Raw genomic sequence first — 18,710 nt, 5'->3', positions numbered from 1 at the left:
GGCTTCTGACCAGTGCAAGACAGTATAGTTCTGGAGGTCCGAGCTGGGGGGAATTGGAGCTGGAGCCTCCCTATTGATGGTTCATGAGTGGCTGAGAGATCATTAATGTAACTCAATTGGGTGTGTCCCTTGCCTGTGATTGTCTGTGCAAATGCAGTATCTGCCAGAGGTTTGTGGATTGATGAGAGTAGGGCGACCAGATGTCCCAATTTTATAGGGACAGGCCTGATATTTGGGGCTTTTTCTTACATAGGCACCTGTTACCCCCCCCCATGCCCAGATTTTTCACACTTGTTATCTGGTCATCCTCTATGAGAGGGATACCCCAAATTGGAGGGACAGAGGGCTCAGCGGTCCCACAGTTCAAGTTGCACCCCAGGGATCCCATTGTACTGTGTTTATTCTTAAAATGGTACTTCTGTGATATTCAGTGTAAAGGATTTATTTTGCATTATTGGGCTTATTCCCAGCCATACTCAAAAGATTACACAGCCTTGCACTGAGTCTATTTTTAATTGTTATATTTTTAGCTTCTAGCATAGACTGAATTTAATGGATGTGTATTCTGGCCAGTGGTGTCCAGCTGGTAGATAAGTTCCAAGATTATTTAGAAAAGACTGTTTAAAACTTTTTTAGTGGCAATATTTGGAGAAATAGTATCTGTTTTGTTACCCAAGCAAAATATTTTTTAGTTAATATTACATTTTATATAACTGCTGTTATAGCCGCTTTTGTGAGTTTAATATTTTGTAGAGGAAATTTTCTTTGTGATGCAGCATATTTTATGTAAATCTCATTACGGAAACTGCTTTAAAAATTAAAAAAACTAGTAATTTGCAGTGCTGCTTCATCATTTTACTTTCTAATTAATGGGTATTTTCTCTATACTGCCAAGACACTGCTTGCGTTTGCTAACTATTTTTTTAAATTTGCAGTGTATTCAACTGCTTTTAGAAACCAGCTAAATTGCATGAAAGGGAAGAGTTTTGGAAATTGTTCACTCATCTATATAATTATTTTGGGAGGATTTAAATACCTTTCAAAATTATGTAACTAAAGGATAATTTGTTGACTTTAAAAAAAAATAAAACCCACAACAAACCCTACGTTATCCAGTTGGGGGTCTACACTATAGTCCCACATTCATTGTACACCCAAAATTAACTTTTGAAGTAGAACTTTGGGTATGCAGGGAAAACAGGTTTGTTCTATCGCTAAAATTGGAAATGTACATACCTTGGCTTTCTTTCTGTGAAAGCCAAAATGCCTTTGCACTGGAAACACATCTGATATGACTGTAATGGAATTTACAAGAAAAGTCTATAAGCCTGGACTGATCTTTAATCTCCAAGAATGTGAATGCTTCTGCATTTCAGAACAAAAAGTTACTTTTTCATATATGAAACCCAAATATTTTTAAAAACAGTAAAAATAAAAGAATCCCTCAAAGGCTTCATGTTGTGCTGATTCTGTAGTTCCTTTTGTGAGCATTTAAAAACTTTCTGGGTACAAATGATGACTCACTGATGCACAAAATTCTTTCCCCCCCCACTCAACTTCCTTCTCTCTTTGGCCCCACTCCCACACAGGGGTCTGGAATGAGGTCTTAGATCTAATAGGAATATTTTTCCTTAATGACCCAAATCTATAAGCACTTGTGCATTTTCTTGAAAAACAAACTACATACATTTTAATGTATCAAAATCCCTAATGCACTGAGGTGTTAAATTATCTTCAGTTTTATGTATAAATGGGTTATTGCAATGAGTTATACCAGAGTCTAAATCTGATGACTATTCAATAGTTTCAATTAGCGTATAATACTGCAGAAAGCAAAGGGACATTTGACACATGAAGTGTAATATAATTGTCTGCCAGACACAGGCTCTCAAATTCAGTTCTGAGAGTATTTCTAAACCTTGGTTTTGACTTATAAAGTCTCTCTGGGGGTTTAAGTCCTAGCTACTTTAGAAATTAACTCTTCCCTCATATTCTTCTCCAAGATTTGAGATCAGCAGAGGAGTTCAAGATGACTCCCCATATTTGAATGTTTGCAGTGTTGTTGTAGCTATATTGGTCTCAGGATGTCAGAGAGGCAAGGTGGGTTTGATAATATATTGTATTGGTTCCTTTATGGGTCTAATAAAAGAGATTACTTCACCCACCTTGTGTGTGTCAGATTTCAATGGGCTGATGGAATGCTTGACCGACAAGATGTTTCCAGTAAAGGGCACTCAACTCTGAAATTAGTTTCCCTCTGACAAAAGCAAAGCTTGTTGATCTTCTGGTCATGACACTGTGCTTATTTCAAGGTTTTTCTGAAGAAGTGGGTTAGGTGAGGAGGATTCTTTCTTTTTGGTGGTGGTGTGGAAAGAATTGATATATTTTAGGGAGATGTATTTTTGTGTTAAATTGACTAAGATGGTACCTAAAGTTTTGTGTTTTAAAATGGGGAGTAGAAATAGTTCAAGTAGATTCCTTCAATTTTTGTCAGTCTTATCTTTGAGTGTTGTATTGTCACAAGAAAGGATATCTTTCACATACAGGCTCACCATTCTTTAGGAGACAGGATCAGGCCTCTGTCACCAGAGATGTGCTTTCTGGAAAACTCCCCAGTGTACTCTGCCTCCTGGCAGAAGGAACAGATGGTCTCCAGGCTTCCTGCTTTCCCTGAGCTTCTTGACATAAGAATATCGAATTCTAATTTGACTCAAGATTTCGTCCTCTGTTTGGTCCAGCTGAGACCCATTCTGTACTCTCCAGCAGCCTCTCTCCTCAGGGCAAAGGATGTTTGATTTGTAATATACAGCAGCAGAGACAAAGACAGAAGTGCCTCGTGTCTGCCTCTATGTCCAGTGGAAGAAATTTTAAAACCAAGAAAAACCCTTCCCCAGTAAGAGTAAAGAGCTCTATGAAGTGAGGAAAAAGTGGTGTTCCAACTAGCATCCCCAGATGCAGCAATAACTTCTAGTAGCTTGTCTCCAAACTGAAGGGAAACTGGCAGCCTGGGGAGTAACATTTCATCAGGAGCACCTTGCAGCAGCACAGACAGCAGTCCAGCACTATTGCAGCCAGCAGTCTCCAGATGTTCATCAGTGACCAGCAGCCGCCATATGCCTAGCAGCTGTCCAAAAGTGACATTTCCATACAATCGTCTATCAGCAACAAGAATCCTTGATTCTTTTTCTTTGTGTGTGTTCTGAGAAGAATGGCATCCATGGAGGTTAGGGAATAGACTTCTTAGCCCAGTGTGCTGTCCTGGATTGATGGTCAATGGAAGTGGTCTAGTCAATAAGAGCTGCACAATAGAATTCCAGAGATTCTGTTGCAGCTGATGGTCTATCTTCCTCCCCCTCCTCCCCTTCCCCGCTGTACCTCAGAACCTAGTGAGGTAGAGGCAGATAGAGACTATTTTCTTACTTGCTGGCTATTGAAACAGTACCAAGGCTAGAGAGGCTCTTGGAGGACCAATACTATATTCTTTTTTTTCCTCAAATGGGTTGGAGGTACTTGAGCTATTTGGATTGAACAACCTCCACAGGTCAGTAAAAACATCAACTTTCAAAGTTCACCTTGGCAATCATTTTGTGTAGCAATTTCTTCTTCTGACCTTAGGGAACTTTCCTGTACATCCTGTTCAGACTGTTGCAACAACTAATTCTCAAGTTTTATATGACCTAGATGTGTCTCAAATAGTGGGTCCTACTCTTGGGCCTCATCAAGTGTAGGTAATTAAGGTGCTGATTTATTGATAAAACTCAGGCAGGGATTCAAAGCTATCCCTTCTTGACTGACATCAGATTAAGAGTGTGCTTGTGGTAGGAGGCAGAATGGGACACAATTTTTACAGTTCATTTCCTTTAGGCCCATGAACTTACGATTAATTCTTGCATCCCTCTCTGGTGACTGAGTTCAGGCCTGCTTCTGGAAGTTGCAGAGCAAAGGAAAACCCCCGTGTAGGAATGGTGAGCCCGAATAGTTGGGGAACAAAAAGCAATCAATTTTCATTTTTATCAGCTAGTGCAACATACACTGCACTGATACTGTTTTCAATTTTGATGATCCAAAAGGGTACAAATGAAGAATCCAGGTTTCATTAAAGCTGGCTTTGTAACTTCTTCAAAGGAGGTCTCAGAGAGAAACCAACTTTTCTGTTTTAAACTGTAACCCTGTGAAAAAATTCAGCTTCTGCCAACCATGTTGCTCATGGTTTGGAAAACTGAGACAAATGAATGCCTCATGCATATGCAACAAAACCGATTGCACCATGTATGTCAGTGGGGATGGAGGAGGTGGCCTTTTGAGTCCATCTCAAGCTTAACCATTTAAATGCATGTGAATATATATAATAAACAATCAAAGGCCATTTTTTTAAAAACTGAAGGGTAGAGCTGGGCAGCCTTTGTTGGTTCACTGGCAATTTTGAAAAATTGAAAAAAGTCTAGTGCCAGGTCAAACAGAAAACAAAATTTTTGGTGACTTGAAGTAAAAAGATTGAGTTAGATGGAATGAAATGTTTCACATTTTTCATTTCAATTTTGGACATTTTAAGAGAAGTAAAGGAAGACAGATTTCACAGAACGAGGAGGATGAATAGTTACTGGGCCAGGGAAAGAGACTGACAGCAGGTAGCTCAGGCATTCACTAAAGAGATGGGAAACCCAATTGCAAGTCCCTGCTGCAGTGACTGACTGCCTGTTATATAAAGTGGAACAGCTTCAACAAGAGAGATGGGGAAAGACCCAAATCAGAATATCCCATAGCCCAGTGGCTAGGGCACAATCCTGCAATGGAGGAGACCCAAGTTCAGTGCCCTTCTTTGCATGAACAGGTGAGTTCCCTAAACATCAGGCTAAAGGTTGTAAGGAGAGCATCTGCTCATTCTCCATTACCATCACTACCTCCTCTGGCCATTTTATGACTTCAGCTTGAAAAATGTCTCTTTTTTTGACATTACCAAAACATTTTGGTTTCTTGATTTGATTTAAAACTATTCAGTGAACGCAACATGAATTTATGAATAGTTGATCAAAACAATATTTTGGCAAACAGACTATTTTTTTGTCCAGCTCTCCTGAAGTATATAAATGGTTTTTTTTAAAAAGGGGTGGAAACCGTATAATATGAGGTACCTCTCCATTACATGTCCCATGATATTATAAAGGATTAAATGATCACATTGCATCATTCTCTAAGAAACTCTAAGCATGTAGATTGTAACTGGAGGAAACCGCTTTCTTGTTCGGTCACCATCTGATCTTCAGTAATATGATAACCTTTTAACAGGATTTAGAGAACTATCCATAATTGCTCAGCACAATGAGTTAACAGTGTGCTGTCTGGAGTCATGAAAGTAACTGTAAACAGCAAACCAATGTAATTACTAGACTTTATCCCTTGAAACTAACATCTGTACTAACGATTCTACAAATAATTTTGCTTAAATTAAAGATAAAATACATTCCTAACATAGTTGAAGAGGAAGTTTGTGCTGTAAAGAAATGATTTTCATGTACTAATGATTTTCATTTAGTTTCTTTGTATTGTTCCATTTTATTGACCAATATAGTGCAAAAGTTATATGAAAGATTAAACTTTATTTCCCAAGAATTCATATAGAATGTTCCTTAGAAAATGTTCATTGTAAGTTTCAATTTGTGATTAAAAGGATTTGTTTACTGCCTACAAATTAAAAAGTGAGTGCAGAGACTCCTCCTTGGTACAAACAGACCTCTAGACAGAGAATGTTAATACACTGTTTTCCCTCATCATGTGTTTTTAGAGGCCTGTATCTGGAGATGAGAATTGTTACTTTAATAATGTTATAAGCTGTAGTGTTGTAGCCTTGCTGGTCCCAGGATATTAGATAGACAAGGTGGGTGAGGTAATATCTTTTATTGGACCAATTTCTATTGGTGGGAGAGAGAAACTTTTGAGCTTAAACAGCGCTTTTGAGGTTTGCAGATACACAGTGCAGTTGTCAGAGTAGCAGCCGTGTTAGTCTGTATTCGCAAAAAGAAAAGGAGTACTTGTGGCACCTTAGAGACTAACAAATTTATTAGAGCATAAGCTTTCGTGAGCTACAGCTCACTTCATCGGATGCATTTACAGTGCAGTTGGAGGCTGGGGGAGAGGGAAAGTAGTCCTCCAAAATCCTCATTTAGCTGGAACAAGTTTTTTTACTGTGATTAAAAAAAATTTACAATGAATTATTTCATTGATTCATATATAAATGAGTATGATAAGTTTCTAATATATATATTTGTCAAGGATAATAGTGATTAAACCATATGAAGCTATCTATCTCTGCTTCTATCTGGAGAATAAATCAACAAGAAATTGAAAGAGCTCCAGAGAGATTGAGAGAGCTAGAGTAAATTTTGGATGAATTTCACTCTTAGCAATTACACCTAACTGAGGAGATCTAACTAAAGGTCTTTTAGAGTAGCAGCCGTGTTAGTCTGTATTCTCAAAAAGAAAAGGAGTACTTGTGGCACCTTAGAGACTAACAAATTTATTAGAGCATAAGCTTTCGTGAGCTACAGCTCACGAAAGCTTATGCTCTAATAAATTTGTTAGTCTCTAAGGTGCCACAAGTACTCCTTTTCTTTTAAAGGTCTTTTGTATCGTTTAAGCTCCACATTACTATTCTGCAGGAGTGGATGGGTGCAGACAGAGTGGCCATGCATGGATGCTGCTGCTGGAGCTGAGCTACTATAACAGTGCTTATGCTATACGCCTAAATGTCCATATGCAGTATATAGAGGGAGTACCATTCTGAGACCTCCCTGTGAGTTAGGGTGTGTGGATTCTAGACTTTCAACCTTTCTGACTTGCCGGTATAAAAAGAGATTGAGTGCACTGCGTGTGGGGTAGTGGACAGAGGGATTGTGGGGATGTGAGTAAATTTCACTCATAGTGAACTTGAGGTTTCAGAAGAAAAATGTAAAAGAGCTAAAAAATGAGAAATTGTAATGATGCTCGTGAAATTTCTAAAATACAGTTTTTAAATTTTTGGTCTAAAACATCTAGGATTTGTTGTCTTTTGGCCTACAGTCTATTTCTGCAGTGTGAAAACAGGACAGTTTTTTCTATAACATAAAGAAAAGTACTGGAAAATGAGGTGTTAATCTCTTGCTTTCTGCAAATTATATTTAAACCCTTTAAATTGTACTGACTGATTTCATTGAAATGTGTAATCCCATGTCATGTATCTCTTGAATATTCTTTACAACTGTTTTAAAATGCATTTTTGGAACAAATTCGTGGTGAGCTAGTTCTAATAGACATCCTGAATAAAGAAATAGCTTTATAGGTTTGTTCCAGAAACGATGACTTGACAGTAGCCTGTATAAGCAGAATTTAGCTATCAATAGCACGATAATCCACCTAAGTAGAAAACCTTTCATAGGGAAATAGGCAAATTGATAGTCACATGCTCCAGTAAAATTGCCTTTAAAAGTAACCATAGAACTTGTAGACATTGTATCGGTGTGTGTCTTTTTTCTTTGACATGGTTATCAGATAAAAATGTATTGACAATGTCAGTAATACAGAAATCTAAAATGTAGACGTGGTAATAGAATTATCTGGCTTTTGTCAGTTTCTGGGTTAAAACTGTACACTATTTTAATCTGAGGCCATGTGCAGAGAACAAAGGCTGTATCAAAATTTAATTTAAAATTTTCTAGTTTTTATCATGTTTAAGTGTTGGGGTTTTTTTTAAGATTAATTGCATTCACATATATTTGTAATTAACAGGATAAATCAAATAGACTCTTTGCCCTTTAGATTTCCCTAAAGCCTAAAATCATAGAATATCAGGGTTGGAAGGGACCTCAGGAGGTTATCTAGTCCAACCCCCTGCTCAAAGCAGGACCAATCCCCAACTAAATCAAACTAAATCAACTAGTATTGGGGCACATTGACTGAGTAGGTTGAAGAAGTTTAGAAGGTGGTTTCCCATGTTCCATAGATTATAAAATTCTTTAAGTATCAGTGACTCTTTGATATTCTAGAAGAGCACCACATCGACTACTATAGTTCAGGCTAAGGTCTGCTTTTGTTTAAAGCTTGACTTTTCTAAGTGCTCTAAAAGTTGAATGGTTACTTAACTTGCCTTTATATTTGGAGTGTCTCATGGGGTTTGGTTAGTCCAAATTTGGGGCCATTTGACCACGGGATTCCCAAGATACAGCTGCTCCCTTCCCCCAAACAAAACAAACAAACACACAGCTTTTCTAAAGGCTGACACATTTTAGCACCTTTTATTTTTTGCTCAGATAGGGATTAAACCAGTAGAGTCCTGCAGCCACGTGGGACCTTACTACATGTCCGCTCCAGTTTGGGTGAGAAAAGAACTGGACTCTCTCTAGTTTGTCAGGTCAGTTCTCCTTGTCCTGCCTGTGGGGTCAGATGCATGTCCTGCCCCGCTCTCCACTGTCCCCTACTGCACTGTGTGAGCTGCAGATTGAGTGTGCCAAGGAGCTGCACGCTCCCCAGCATGCACCCAGAGCAGGACGGGGTGGTGGACAACAGAAGCAGGGCACGCAGTAGCTAACGCTCTGACCCCATAGACAGGAGGTAGCAGGAGCAGTGGCAGTGTCCATTCAGGGTCAGAGTAAGAAGAAGTGTTGGGTTGCAAAAAGACTAGATCCACTTGAGTTGGGTCTGGGGAAGGCCTAAAAATTAGTCCTGAGCAGACCTCTACAATCCGGGGCCAAGGTCCTCACACCAGGTTCTCAAACAATCAAGAGTTACCCCAACAGAGTGCATGCCACCCACTTGCCCTTTGAGGGGAAATCAAATCACAACATTATTAGCAAAGTTCGGTTCTCCAGATAGGTGTGTGCCAAGCAGTTCTAAGGCTGATGTGCCAAATGTGGGGGTTGAGCCCCTGCTCCTACATTCATGTGTGTGCCAGGATCTCTGGGGGATGCCAGATCTTGTGGGGGGGCATGTGTCTGACCTGCTGCTATTCCTCTCATGTGAGCTGAGATTTAGGCTGTGTCCCTCTGGGAGAGAGTCAGAACCCTTCTTCCTTCACCTTTGCCCCATGGGAGCCAGGATATGGGGGAACCCTGCCCCTCTGGGTGTGAAACTGGGAACAGTTTTCTAGGAACACACCCCAAGATCACACTGCTGACACGGACATGAGGAGTTGAACAGGTTTGTTTGCTTGCATATCACAGGCTCTGTCCAAATGTTGGAGAGTGCGGATGGGAAATACTCATTGACATAAATGGAGCAGTTTGGACATTGCCAGAGCTATTGTTGCAGACTGTGTTAATCTCTGTGTGGGGGGGTGTTCTTCAGTTGAGAACATCTCCTTGGTACAAATGGTTGTGGTTGCTAAGGTATCCCCCCAAAAGTGACTTTTGTCTTTAATTTACGTTTTAAACAAGTTGATGCCCATGTTTTTTTCTGCTTAACTCTTACAGGTCCCATTTTTCTGGTCCTCCTTTATTTTTTATTTTTTTTTTGGTGCTTCAGCCAAGTCCCCTCTGGAGTGAGTGACGAACTACACCCTCCCATCCCCACATCACACACTAATGCCACCCTCCCTCCTGCCTGACCCAGCAAATGGGCAGCAATTTTTTTTTTTTAAAGATGAGTGGAGACATGATTGGCCAACCAGCTTACTTTATTTATTTTATTTATTTATTTAAATCCTGTCAATTTCATGGATTGGTTCAGCGTGGCTATTTAAAGTCGGAGTAAAATTTCATTTCTTTCCTTTTTGGATTCAGCAAGATGATTTTGGATCTTCAGAGGCTAGTGGACTTCAGTATGGTTCAAGTTTTGAGTGGAGTTTATTTGTTTTGTTTTCCTTTCTGCAGCTGAGCTACTTCTTTGTGTTGTGTTTGTATTATATACCCTTGACAATCCTTCTGCTTAGCCATCCCCTTAGGTAAGGGGCAGGTCTACTATAGTTAATGTCTGGGCCAGCTTTCTGATTAAAGCTTGACTCTTCTTAGTGCTCTAAACTCTGCACAATTACTCTGAATGCTTTTTGGGGTAATTTGGTCAAGGAGTCCCCAAGTTAGTCTCCTTGGGGGAAAATATCATTTAATAAAGTTCACAGATTCTACCACCTTTTTTTGTGCATACCTTCTAAAATGCTAATGGCTTAATGGGATAGAAAGGGGAGGATGAGCTAGAAGGTGACGGTGGTGGGGATGGGGGCTATATCTTGTAGGGAACTCGCAGGCACGAAGAAAGACGCACAGTCTTCTTCCACGAGCTTAAAATTCCTGTAACCAACCTGTAATAAAATTGTCAAGTTCTTGGGACATATAGACTGTCCCAAGACTGAGATTTTTCTCACTGATACATGATGATAACTACACATAGCAAACATTTAAAAGCACGACCATTATGCACATTCCATTATAACAAAATGTATGCCATGGAGAACACAGATAACACTTAGCAATCACACAGCATCTGTCTGGTCCACTGGAGACAGCAGTGGACTGGGATTCAGAAAACCAAAGGTCTACTCTTGGCTGTGTCACTGTCCTGTGGGATGACTTTGTCCAACTTGCTTAAATCTTCGTGCCTCAGTTTCCTCATCTGTCCTATAGGGTTAATGATGTTTCCCTCCATGAGATCTACTGATGAAAAGCGCTATGTAAGAGCTAGGTATTAGTATCTTTACCTGGCCACAGTACCATCTGAACTGCACAGCTACATAATTACGACTGTCTAAATGACCACTAACTCCTACCAACAACATTTTCTGTTCTGTTCAAAAATTGAGGAAATTAAATGGCAAAAAAACGTTCACTAATGCAGTGTTAAGGTAGCAAGATGGTGTTTCTCATGTCTGCCCTCTTCGAGTGATGCCCCAGTTTGCCCATAAACCAGACGGACAGCCTTTGCTCTGTACTGCACAGGAGCTACCTACACCCACCCTACACTCAAACACTTAGCTGACTCCCCAGGAAAACCACATCTGCTAAATTTTACATCCTCTTCAGCCCCTTTTACAAACCCTACACCCTTAGATGCATACAATGCCATCTAACGCTATTCTTCCACTTACCTTTTATTAAACCACACTCATCGGCTACCAATCTGATGACGCTGCCTGTGGCAAGAAGACCTCTGTGCCCTGCTAGTGACACAACTCACTGCTGAAATGAGACATGCTGGATCTCTCGAGGCTGAGATGAACCTCTTTCAATTGATCACATAAAAGGGTCAGGGATAGGGATTCACATATATGCCTCAGAGGGCCACAACCCTCTGCCCCCCTGATTGTTTCTTAACACAATCACAGCTTTTCCAAGCTACTCCAACTAATTCCTTCACCATTCAACACAGGGCATGCAACTGGAGTACATGCAGATCATTCCCAATAATTATTGCCGGTTCCAGGGAGGAACAGTTAAGGTTGCATGGGCATTCACCTTAACTTTGTATTTCCTGGTTTTCACAAGTTTGAGTTTTGCTGAAGGACATTTTGGAAGAACACAAGATACATCACCAGGAGTTAACCGTAACTCTGTGCTAATTAATTTTTTTTTTTGCCATTTAATAGCAGCCTTCCAGAGGTACTTCCCCCCCCCCCCCACAAAAGCTCAACATAGGAATTCATTTATTAATCTCTCTCCTCAAGTTGTTTTGAAACTGTTTAATAGGAAAAGAGAGTTTCCAGACTCAGAGCCTGTGTGATTATTTCAGTTGAGTTAATTTTTTGTGGTATAAATCTCTGAATATAGAGATTTATAACAAGTGTGGATAAAATCTTCATTATAACATCTGAGATACACCCTTTCAGTTTAATATCTATCTGTTTTGAATTAGTGTAATAATGTCAGTCAAAGATGAAGATGTGTATTGCAATAGGAATCAGTCCTTATTCTGTAAAACAAAACCTGTTTTTCAGATGGCTTTTTCTGGGTTTTTACAGGTGGAGTTGGTAGTACTATCTATAGTTAAAGTTGCCTAACACTTTTCATTATAAGACCCTCATAATTTGCGTATAACTTTAATAAACTTCAGCCAGTTGGATTGAAATTTTCCATACTGTGTATATCCGCTTCATATTCAATTATTTTTGAACGTTTCATCTGAAATGGTTTAGCCATATCTGAGAGTGAGAGAGAGAGAGAGAGGAGGGAAAAATACATTCTTTCCCACATTAAAACCAAATCCTTACCACTATTTTGGGAAGTTCTAGAACCCTTATGATTTGGAAGATGGCTTGAAATTGGCATGCTTCAGCCCAGAGGTGCCAGGGACTCAGCAGGACTTTCCCTAGAGTTGCTCTTTTTGACTGCCAGAGGCCATTGTAGTCCTGAGCATGGGAATTGAGAGCAGACACACTCACCCTTCTGTGCTGTTAATGTTTTCATTGTTGTCATCCAGGCAGCAAGGAGGAGGAAGTAGCCTGAATAGAATGCAGAGGGCTGATGAATAGGAGGAGTGAGTTGTGAGGAAAGGAGCAAAAGAGAAGGGAAGGAGGGCAGGAATTCATGGGGCCAATAGAGGGTGACAGGAGCTGGTGGGGAGGAGGTCTGAGGAGCCTGGGGATGGTTGTGTGTGGATAGAGTGAGAGAAGGAAGTGGATAGGAGCAGAGAGGGTCAGAAACAGGCTGAGGTCACAGTGGCACCAAGGTTTATAACCATTAATTATAGTCTCTTCAGAAGTATTGTGAATATAAACTCATTGATGTTTATGAAGTATTCTGATATTATAATGAGAATTGCATAGAAATGCTCATGAGGAAATTAATATTTGCATTTAATGTAAGGCTTGGGTTGTGTGTGTTTAAATAAGATCTAGGAGCACACAGTGAAAGAAGAGGATAAATGGAAATATTTCTAAGTATCCTTTTACTGAACTGAGGCACGGACACTGTGGGTAAAAAATAGTTCGTGATCATGTAATTAAAGACTTTCATAATGCATATGCACAAAGAGGCTGAATTAAGATTGAATTGGCAACTTTAATTTGGGAGTTTCCTAACTTGAGTGCTTGATTTTGCAATCTTAAACTTCTTTTAATGTATTTTTTATGTAATATATGAAATATGGTACAATATCAAAATAAAAGATTAGTTGTAGTTCTGTGACTGCTAGCTGATATCTGAATTGATATCTGAAAAATACATTTAAGCACTAATTTTTACACTTCCTAAAAATTTTTTCTTATTTTTGTAGCTATAATTGTAAATATCTGTTGTGAACACATCCAGGAACTCAGACAAGATATGCAGATCTTTGGTCATACTAAAATATTTTCATGACACTTAAAAGAATAAAAGGACTTAAGAAGCATAGCCCCTGATCCTGCAAAGATCTACACATGTACATAATTTTACGTAGCTGGAATAATCCCACTTTAAGTTTAAATCAATTTTTGCAAGACCATGTCCATAACAGAGATGCTTGTTATATACAAGTCATTTTGAACCCCACGGAAATCTAGTCATCTTGAGGATAGGGGAATTTAGTAACTGTTTAACAGTGCAGTGTCACCACATAATGTTTTTAATCTAGAAGGTGAACCCCTACCATATTAAATTGAAACCTGAAGTCTTTAAATCATGATTTGAGGACTTCAGCAACCATGTCAGAGTTATGGGTCTATTATAAGAATGGGTGGGTGAGGTTCTGTGGCCTTCAATGTGCAGGAGATCTCAGTAGATGATCACAATTGTCTCTTCTGGCCTTAAAGTCTGAGTCTATGAAACTGCTGGGAGAATGTGGCATGATAGGTAGAATATAATAATCTGAGTTGGAATGTGGCCAGACACTGAGGTTCACTTTTATTATTTATTTTTAAAAAGTTGTTCGTGATCTTTAATTACCAAATTGGTAAACATCTCTTTGCTTTACTTCTGACCCAAAAGATATTTCCTGCAGCACAGTGCCCCCTATCACAATATTAGTGCATCCCCGAGTAAATCAAGTGACTGACAGAAGGGAAACAAAAAGAGAAGGAGTCCTTGTGACACCTTGGAGACTAACAAATTTATTTGAGCATAAGCTTTTGTGAGCTTCAGCAGACTCACTGAAAATTGTAGGCGTGTTAGACTTTTCTAATAAAAATCACCAGAATCTTTTATAACCAAGTGTCAAGCAACTTAAATATTGAGGTTGACATCTGCTCCCTCTATAATCAAAGAACAGTAATTCTAAAATTCCACTACTTAGGTTTCCAGAAGGATTTAGCATTTAGAACAGAGTTTAGGCTCTGGCTATAGGGATACAGACTGTGTACAAAATTGGCTGAGGACCTAACATTGTTGTCATTTCTGTAATTCTTCTGCAGTTGGTATTTTTAGTAAATCAAGATGAAGTCCAGAGTTCAGTTGATAAATTTTGTAGGGTGAACTTTGCTATAAACAGTTTAAAATTGAACATTTCCTTGGAAGTATAGAATATGTGATTTGGATTTTTTGGTCCTTAATGTGTATGTGTGAGTTCCTTAAGTTATCAAAATTATATCAGTATCAGTTTTAAAAACAACAAAAATCTGCCTAATGGTTCTCATATTTTATAAAGTGTATTTATTTCAGTAACTGGTTTTCTGTTTTTGCAAGTGTCTACTCCTTTAAACCCAGTAGATTTTTGAAGTTTCTATTTATACTTTAAGGTGCCAACAATGGTTTTTGTTTTGTTTTTTGTTTCACAAGACATTGTGAAAGTATTTTTTATAATGGTTTCCCTATATTTTAAAATAAAGTTAGGCACTGGTGCTGAAGTTCCATTCCTGTTCTTTTGGATGAATGAATCATAATAAAACACCACCATAAACTGCTGTTCTGTCAATGTATCGGAGCCTTATTTTGAAAGTGGATAGAGGATAGCTCAGTCTTCATGACCATTTGATCCTTGGTGCCTCTGTTAAGACTATCAACAAGGATGTCATAGGGGGTGGTTTTTGTGATGTGACTATCTAACTATATTAGGAACTGGATGGAGATCATAGCTATCAAATAGTAACCACCTCCAATTATTACTGGCTTTGGCTTGACTCAGAGGATTTACCCAGAGCTAAAAACCCCTCAGACCCATTATTAGTCTTTCATTACACCAGTCTGTCAACTTCTAACTTTTATTTTTTTATAATAGCAATCAAAAAACTTTTTTTTTTTTTTAGCAAAGATTTCCCATTACAATGCAATTGTATTCATTTGTTGCTGAGCTGCTCTTGAGTTGTGGATGTCCTGGCAAATACTTTTTTAAAAAATTAAGCATTTAAAAAAAGATCCACACAAAACACATGCATTATATAAACTTTGCAAACAGATACAAAGGAAGAATTAAGCTACAATTTATTTGCATGAAGTACTAATTTTAAAAATATTTTCAAAACAGAACTTGCAGAAATATTCAGTTTCTTTACTGTAGTCACATTCCTGTTGCAGCATGTTGTTGTCAGATTCTGATATTACATCAATCCAGTTGTAATAGATACATAGTTAAGCAGTTTATTTTGGTATCTAAAACTGCTCTAAGAATAGAGTAGCTCTTCTTTCAACGGGAAAGGAAAGATAAATTAAAACATGAAACCAAAAAAGGAAAAATAGAGAAAAGCAGATAGGAAAAAACATGTAAGTAAGAAACATGAGGGGAAAAAAATTAAAGTGGTATGGGGGTGGAGGCAGTGGGGAAATGCATGAAGGGATGGTTGTTATGGATTCTGTAAGCAAACTACACAGTATGTTGACAAACATGATATCACAGACTGGAAAGTTGAAGCCTTAAATTTTAGGCTGCCAAAACAGCCTTGAATTTTATGGTAAATGATTTGCCTTACAAACAGTCTATAGGTTTAACTTCAAAGGATGTTTATCTGTCTCATGAAGTTCCTTCATTTTGACAAAAATTATCAGGGGACGTAAAAGCAGTGTTTCCTTTAATTCTCAAATGTAAAAATCTGTTTTCAAAAGTGCTTAAATGTTTAGTCTTAGAAGGGCAATTTTAAGTGTTGATCTTAGTGGAAAGACAGTACTAGTAACAAGTTGAGTGTTTGGGGTTGGTTTTTTTTTTTGTTTTTTTGTTTTTTGCCTAATGATGGTAATTTTGCAGAGACACGCTTCTAATCGTTAAAATTAGAGATGGAAAAGTTTTCCTGGACCATCCATTCCATTCACTTGCTGGTGCAGGGTACAGGCCCCATTTCAGCAGAGCACTTAGGCCCACACCTAATCTTTAGGCATGTGTTTGAGTCCTGTTTGAATTCATTGGAACTAAGCAAATACTTAAAGTTAAGCATATGTTTGGTTTTATTTTGTTTTTTCTGAATTGGGACCATAGCCCCAACTAAAAGGTGTGCCAGATATGCTTGTAATTGTTAAAAAGCAGCAGATTTAAATCTAGCTCAGAAGGTTTTTAAATGTTTTAATTGTTTTACTGCACAAATGAACAGAAGCATTGTAAGTACCTGATGAGGGAGTATCCACAATAACTATGGAACACTAGTCATCGTATCACATGGATATTAAATAAGCAGATGCTTTTTGTTTGTAGTTAGCCAATCAAGTTATTGTGGATACTCCCTCATCAGGTACTTATGTCTGTTCATTTTCTTCCTGCGTAACAGCTGACATGCCTATTAAATGACTAGTTAAAACTTGTATGCAGTGTAGTTGTAGCCATCTTGGTCCCAGGATATTAGAGAGACAAGATGGGTGAGGTAATATCTTTTATTGGACCAACAGGTCCCTTACAATATGCACTAACCTGCTTATGCTAAACAATCTGATCCACCTTGCATTTTCCTGCTGGGAATTCCTTTCCCAGACCTGAAGAAGAGCTCTGTATGGATCGAAAAATTCTCTGTCACCAACAGAAATTGGTCCAATAAAAGATATTACTTCACTCTCCTTGTTTCTCTAGTTAAGTGGTCCCCAAACTTTGGGGTGTGTCCCCCTAGGGGACACAGAGGAACATGGTGGGTGCGCAGCAGGGCCCAGGTCAGCACCAGTGGAGGGAAGGGAGGGAGAGCCACCCAGCCCCCGACTCCACTCTCGGGCCTCCGGCTCTGCTCTCAGACCCCTGGCCTCTAGTTCTTCCTTCGGGCACCAGCTGTGTCCCCTTTCTCCTGAGCCACGGTCCTCGGCCCTGCTTTCTGCTCCACATCCAGGTCAGCCCTGCTCTCATTTCCTTTCCGCCCCCATCCCCAGTTCTGTTTCCAGCTCTGCCTTCAGTCCAAGCTCCTCTGCTGAGTCAACTGTGCAGTAATGGAGGGAGGGTGCAGACAGATTCCATTACTGGTAATGGGGGGAGCAACTGGAAAAGTTTGTGCACCACTGCGCTAGTTAAAACTTTACATTGGTGGACATGCAAGTGAGCTACCTTGAAATGGATCCCTTTTTTCATTAGTTCAGTGAACAGAGCATTAACTTTATATGGAGAACTATGGTAGCAGTATTTCACTATTTTTAAAAAATATTTTAATTAATTTTGAATACTTACAATACAAATGCCATCTCCATCCCGATATTTTTTTAAAAATATCAAAGTTAGCTCCCTCCTATGGGTCCCTTGTTTTATATCTTTTTGGACTGCAAGCTTATTAGGACTGGTTCTATTTCCAATTTTTGTGTCTTGTGTACCACTGAATACAACAAATAGCACAAGAATTAATACAACACTACTATGTAAAATTGTGAGTGCTGTGTAATAAAAGCATTTAATCCTTTGCTTTCTAAAATTAGTGCTTTTTCTTTTAAGGTATTTATGAAAACTTCTGACAAATATTTCAGAGAGAGACTCTAACGTGTGGTCAACAAACTTCAGTTTACTGAAAGGATTGTTGTTCAGCATGATGTCATTCTTACTCTTAATACAATTAACACAGAATACTAATACCAGAAAAATACATAATGTAAACTCCACCCCGGTTTGCGTAATACAGAATAGTCCAACAGAATAAGATAAATGATGTTATTCTGGAAACAAATCTCTGATTTAGCATTGCTGGCACTAGCTCAATCAAAAGCAGCAGCAAAGACCAAACTGGCATTGCCTGTTAAGGCCTCGGTAGCCTTGGTGATGACATTGAAAGCACCCACCTCTGTGCTTGCTCCTCCTCATTTAGCACCATTACTCTTGGCACCAACTCTGGACCTATCCTCTGGTGCTAACACATCTGTCTTGTCACCAAAAGTCCTTGCAGATAATTATCAGGGTTAAAGAGAGAAGAGGAAGCAAATCTCACAAGATGAACGTAAGAAAAAGCACCATGCTTCTCTTCCTTTGTACACTTTGACCCATGGGGGCTTCTAACTCTCAAACAGCTCTGCTGTCACCTCTTTTCCAAGCTCTTCCACAGCTGTATGTCAGCACTGACTAACCTGGACATCTCACCAGTTTGGATCTCTCTAATACTTTCTCTCTCTCCATGCCTGAGTGAGTTCACCGTCTGTGCTATTAGCCACCCCACCACATCCTTTTCCACTGTTTGACTCCATGCCTGTTTTTGATTTCTTTGGTTGTGACCTGGAACTTCCCTGGGTTACCTTTAACTCCTTTAGAGACGAGCCTGGAGGGTTCCTGACTCGACCTCAAGATCCCAGTGTGCTCCCTTTGCCTCAAAGCCAGACACTATGGATGGACCGTATGCAGGGCCCTCTTCATCTCCTCATGTGGCTCTACATATGGGACTCTGTGAAACTTGCACTGGAGGTCAGCTCCAGCATTGACCTTAGCATGAGCAATGTTCCTTCTAATTTTTTCCATCCATGTGC

The 18,710-nt window shown here is 39.2% G+C and overlaps 1 protein-coding gene across 7 annotated transcripts in view; it reads left to right on the top strand.

Moving 5' to 3' along the window:
- The window catches only part of HIPK3 (homeodomain interacting protein kinase 3), a 151,015-nt gene that overhangs the window by 71,960 nt on the left and 60,345 nt on the right, over positions 1-18,710 (top strand). The window lies entirely within an intron of this gene.

This window comes from Dermochelys coriacea, chromosome 6 (assembly GCF_009764565.3).
Source record: "Dermochelys coriacea isolate rDerCor1 chromosome 6, rDerCor1.pri.v4, whole genome shotgun sequence".
Classification (NCBI taxonomy): Eukaryota; Metazoa; Chordata; order Testudines; family Dermochelyidae; genus Dermochelys; species Dermochelys coriacea.
The sequence above is the reverse complement of the archived record's forward strand: the minus strand, read 5'-3'. Positions and strand labels throughout refer to the sequence as shown.